This window comes from Rhagoletis pomonella, unplaced genomic scaffold (assembly GCF_013731165.1).
Source record: "Rhagoletis pomonella isolate Grant_MI unplaced genomic scaffold, Rhpom_1.0 Rhpom_scaffold_00013, whole genome shotgun sequence".
Taxonomy (NCBI): Eukaryota; Metazoa; Arthropoda; class Insecta; order Diptera; family Tephritidae; genus Rhagoletis; species Rhagoletis pomonella.
In genome coordinates, this window is record NW_023458567.1 from 6,879,302 (window position 1) to 6,885,316 (window position 6,015).

At 35.0% G+C, this 6,015-nt stretch overlaps 1 non-coding gene across 1 annotated transcript; it reads left to right on the top strand.

The window, feature by feature from the left end:
- The first annotated feature begins 1,672 nt into the window (after nt 1-1,672).
- LOC118749029 lies at nt 1,673-1,836 on the top strand. The gene has a single exon (XR_004994131.1). It is a non-coding gene; the product is annotated as a U1 spliceosomal RNA (small nuclear RNA).
- Nucleotides 1,837-6,015: the final 4,179 nt, after the last annotated feature.

Below are 6,015 nucleotides of genomic sequence, written 5' to 3' on the forward strand. Positions count from 1 at the left end.
TTGTTATTTTTATTTTTTAACTACTTTTATTTTATTTATTATTTTTATTTTTAATTATTTTTATTTTTTAGTTACCAAAAAGAAATATGTATATATATAATCAAAAGTTCGATATTTTAGTGAAAATATGCGAAATTCTTTAATATTCTTCCTTTCATCGCAAATTGCTTGCATTACAAGTGTCACGTTGCCTTTTCTATCAATGTAAACGTCTTTGCGATCAGCAGGGGAGTCAATGACTATGTGCGTCCCATCTATACAGCCTTATATTAAAGTAGAAAAGTTCATAAATACAAATAACATTTAATAAATTTTAACATTTTTTTCCTACTTATTTCCTTTGCAAATCCAAACTTCGCGAAATAGTTGGCGGCTTCTTTCTCTCTCTGAATGCTGGGCCATTTAATGCACTCTGGGCTCATTCTACTAATGAAAACTGTCAGTCTTTCAATCGTACGGGAAACGCTAGAAATTGTTACATCGAAGCGGTCGGCCAAGTCGCGAAAACTCAACGCTTCATGGCCGGAAAACCACAGAAACAAAGCTAGACTTTTGTCCGCTGAAAATCACTTATTGGAGCGCAGGTTTCTATATATGTATGTCGCTTCCCTCATATTTCATTGCTAAATTGTTAAATAGCTTCCTCGTAATACGAAAATGTGTAACAAATTCTTTGTCGGTGTATGTGGGTACTACACATTCAAAGTAGTTTTTTATACAATTTCTGGGTGTTCTGTTTTTTGTTATTCTCAGGTTCCTCCTAAATCACATCAAACAATTTTTAAAGTTTTGAGTTTTATCGTCATCCAGGGTACTTTAAATTTGTCAGTGATATCCTAGATGCTTAAAACAGTAAGCGATCTCAGTTATTTTTGTTTTTTGCTTTCGCGAAATATATTTCAAAACTATGAATAATACGAATCCGAATCACAATTCCACGGAAAATTGGTTAATATTTTTAAATAGATTACACTGTTCAATATCCACTTTTCTGCCACGTTTTACTTTTCTGAGAAAGACAGTCAACTGCAAAAATGTAACTTAAGAAATCGTGAAGCAAACCTAAACTAAACAGATCGCTAAGTTTTGAAAAGTTCTGCTAATTTCTGGGTAATGGAATGCATACAAAATACATACAAAGTGCATACGAAATTACAGTTTGAAGTTTATGCGAAGTTATGCGAAGTATGCATAATCAGACCATAAGTCGTATGACTGAGCACTTATATATAGAAATACGTTGAGAATGGGTCAAGAAAATGTTTAAACCCTTGTATTTTGTCACATACTTCACCGATTTGAAATCGGACAAGTTCTGGGTAATCTGTGGAGCTTGAACTATAATGTGATATATAACTGGATTCTGCAGCTACTCTGATTGCCCTAAATATGGATGTACGATGGACTTCACTTGAATATACCACAAAATGTTATTCAAGCAAGCAAATACAGGCAAGTCATTCAGCGTTGCGCTAAATAAAAAAGCAAGCAGTTGCGCTTGTATGCGCACGAACATACACACCAATGTTAATTGCACGGTCACATAGCGAGGTGTGGTTATTAAATGGAATTTATTCGTTCTTCCCTCGCTTGTTGTTCGACTTCACCGCGTAATTCTCAAACGCGATGTGTCACAACGTGTAGAAAAGGTTAGTCGTGAGCGAATGAAAGCATACTTACCTGGCGTAGAGGCTACCGTGATCATGAAGGCGGTTCCTCCGGAGCGAGGCTTGGCCATTGCACTTCGGCTGAGTTGACCTTCGCGATTATTCCTAATGCGAATAACTCGTGCGTGTAATTTTTGGTAGCCGGGAATGGCGTTCGCGCCGTCCCGACATTTATTAATAAATGTTGAAATGTCGATGTTGTGATGTAAAGTAAAAACGGAGTCAAATCGCTCAGAGAAAAATTCGTCTAGGGACCAGTGATGGAAAAGTAGGTACAATTGTACTTTTTTCGGCTCTGAAAGTACATTCGGTACATTGGTTCCATTTTAAGTACATTTTAAGTTTGGCCAAATTATTTGTCAAGGAAATAAATTTGTATGCCGATTTTCTTTTGCCAAGTGGATTTTGGTTAAACATATTAAAACATAGAACTTTTTGATAGTGTGCCATTGGGAATGAAATAAGGGTGGGTAACTCAGCAAATTTATAGGAGTTGACTCAATGACTCCAACTCACTTTAAGGAATCAGCTCATTCAACTAACTCATTTGACTCTTTGTATGTTACACTCATTCGTATCGTAGACTCGTTTTGAGGCATAGATGCGGTATAGCGGCCGTTGAGATAAAACAAAGCTTTAAAGTGGGCGTGGTCAGCTCCTTTCTACTGATTTGAAAGGTGTAATTTTTTTTGTGTGCAAATTAATAGGGCGGTGCTAGGGGGAGGGTAAAGGTGGAATTTTCAATATTTTCAAAAGCTTATATTTCGAAACCTATTGTACCGAATTTCAAAATGTGGATATGGTTGCAAAGGCAATTGATTTGATATGCACATCTTTATATATCTTACATACATACATATTTCGAGAAAAACTAAAAAAAAAACGAAATTATAAGAATTGGTGAGATTTGACATAACACCCGCAATACAAAATACATGTGGTTGTTGTTGTTGTATTCTTGCCACCACCTTGTATAAATTCGCCTCGTGCAAAAACAAAATGCAAGACTTTGCCATGCTAAACACTGTGGCGAAGCGAGAGAGTTATATGGACAAATATGAGCCACTATGATTCAATTGATTCATGTGAGCCCTACGGCATCAACTGAGTTACTGGATTACATTTTTTTTGGACAGGGAGTCTGAGTTACCGATTCACTTATAGGAATCAACTCAATAACTCAACTCTGAGTTGAGTTACCCACCTCTAGAATGAAACATTTAATAGCATGTCATTGTGAACGAGATATGTGAAACGAAGAAGTAACTAGCTTTTATGTGCGCGCAATTTGAATGAATAATTAATGAAAGCCGACAAATTAGAGAAACTGCAATGGATAAGTAAGTTTCAAACCGTTTTTTTAATACAAACTATTTCATTTTTGACGAAGTTTATACTATTTTCAGTTGGATTGTTCGCAAGAAACGTGAAAATGCAGCTGCAGGCAATGATGAGAAGTAAGTGTGACAAAGTTCAACTAGCGCAAAAAAATTTACCAATAGCATTTTTCTCATATTTAAGCAATAATGCTTGAAATACAATACCGGCGAACGGCAAATTTCGCCTAACTGGGCGATGCTGTCGTTCACCGTTCGCCCAACTATTTCGCCTACTTAAATAGAATTAGAGCGGTAGCGAAAACAGCTGATCCCATTTGGTCGCCTTTATAATTTGGGTGACCATATTTAGAAAAAACTAAACCATATTTAGAAATGAGGAAATGGTAACAAATATAAATTGTAAAACAAAGAAAGATTATTATAAATAATTTGTTTCAAGCCAGATTTAACGAATCCACAACTATATTTTTCAAACAGCAAAAATAAATCGTGTTTAGGTTGTTTTCTTTTAAAACTTTGAAAGCAAAAAACAAATACGGCCACCTTTGGCACGCACAGCTGTCATCGCCCAGCAGGGCGATAGAAATAAATCTATCGCCATGAAACGCCGCCAAGCGAACTTCGCTTTTCGCTTTGGCTGTGTTCTATTTCATATGCTTGCGGGTGTTCTAATTTTGACAGCGCGAATTTCGCTGTGGTGAGTTCGCCGTTCGCCGGCATTGTATTTCAGCTATAACGAAGAAAGCAACGTAGTTTCCGTGGCGAAAAAGAAAAAGTATGAGATCAAATTTAAGAGGGAGTGGGCATCTAAGTACAATTGGCTCCAAGAAGACTCTACCGCAAAGCAAGGTAAGAGGTGCATGATATGCAGTGTTCCAATTTACGGCAATATGTTTCACATCGATCGGCATTCAAATTCAGACCTCCATAAAAAAATGCTAATATTGCTAAAGCAACCTTAAAAATTTCGAGTTTTACTAAGCCGAATAGCGAGGAAATGGAATTAAGTCGCTCAGCAAAAGCAATGGAGATTCGTTTGTGTATGTTCGTTGCTGAGCACAATTTGCTATTTACTGCTTTGGACCATTTGGCAAAATGTATTAAAACGGTAAAAGATTCACGCATAATTTCAAACCTGAGCATAAATAGACATAAGGGTCAAAATATTATAAAGTCAGTCACTGGTCATGAAAACTGCAGACAAATTTCTGAAATAACAAAACAACAATATTACTCCGTGATCATTGATGAAAGCACTGACATTTCTATGGACAAAAACTTAGCAGTTATTATTAGAGTTTTTACGAACAAATGTAGAGATAGATTTTTGGACTTTGTTCAAGTGTCTGATTCTTCTTCCGCCGGAATTTTCTATGCCCTTTTAAAAGTTTTGAATGATCATGATATTCCGTTGAGCAATCTATTGGGATTTACGGCAGATAACTGCGGTGTCATGATGGGCAAACGAATGGCGTCCAAGCAAAATTAAAAGAAATTTGCCCTAAAATCTTTGTTATTGGCGATGTATGCCACAACCTTAATCTATCGTCCGAGGCAGCTGCATCAGTTCTTCCACAAGAAATAGAAAAGTTAATTCGCTCTATAAATCACCACTTCTGTCATAGCGCTAGTAGAAAAATAGAGTTTGAAAATTTTCAAGAAGATTTTGGAAGTGCGGTTCATAAGATTTTGCGATTTAGTTCAACACGATGGCTTTCGCGGCAGGTAAATTTTCTTTTTAATAATAGTTGTTCAATACATTTTTTTATTTGAAGTATTACATTATGATTTCAGATTGTAGTTGAACGGATATTGGAGCAGTGGAGTACTTTACAATACTACTTCGGTTTATGCAATTTCGAAGCAGGATTTGGCAATGAAAGTAATAAGTTTATTGCAAGTACCCTTTCAGATTCTAATATAAAACTGTACTTCTATTTCTTGTCGTACGTTCTTAAAGTTATAAACACTGTTAACATAGAAATGCAAGCGGAAGAGTCACACATTCATGTTTTATATCCCCGCTTGACATTTCTTTTTAATCAAATATGCCGCAATTTTATAGCGAAAGAAAATATTTGTACCAATTCAATATATTCATTGAATTTAGCCAACCACACATACCTATTGAAAACATTTTTTGTGGAACGGAAACTGAACTGTTTTACACTGACCAAAACCTAACAGCATCGGAAATTTTTCAATTTAAAAATAACATTTTGAAATTTTATATTAAATTTTGCGATGATTTAAGAAAATAATAGATTTTAATAATGAAATTTTAAAACTCTTACCGTCAATTGCGCCGAAGGAAGCACTATCTGGTAATATTAATAGCATTTTACCACTGATTTTAAAATTGTTTCCCGAAACTGAATTTAAAAAAGCTGAACAAATTAACACCGAGTATCGAGCATTGGCCGATTATGCAGAAATTAAAAAAATCGAAAACCTTCCTGTATCTGAATTTTGGACTGTAGTCGGCAGAATAAAAAATGAACTAAATCAGCCAGTATTTTCAAATATATTTCGCGTTGTTCAGGGTTTGCTTGCTTTACCACACTCCTCTGCTTGTATTGAGAGAATTTTTTAAATTCAGAACCTAGTTAAAACAAAGTGTAGAAATAAACTGGCGCTAGGCACATGCGCCGCATTAATACAAACAAAGGACTTAATTAGATGCAATGAAAGTTCTTGTTTTGATTTGAAAGTGGAGACTTTACTCGGCTACCGTCTTCAAAATAAAAACCTTAATGAAAATGAATTAATTGACTAAGTTCTATACCGAAAAAAATATGCACCAGCTTTTTATATTGAAATCAAAAAATATTTTGAGGTCGCTCAAAGCGCTCAAAGTTTTACACGTATATTATATTGGGAAAAACAATTTTTCGTAGCGATGATAGAAAATACATATATATTTTTAGATCAGTAACCTCTGCTTCCGTTCAGGAGACTTCAAAAAATAATACCGAATTATTAATTTAATCTTTTTTTAATATTAACTA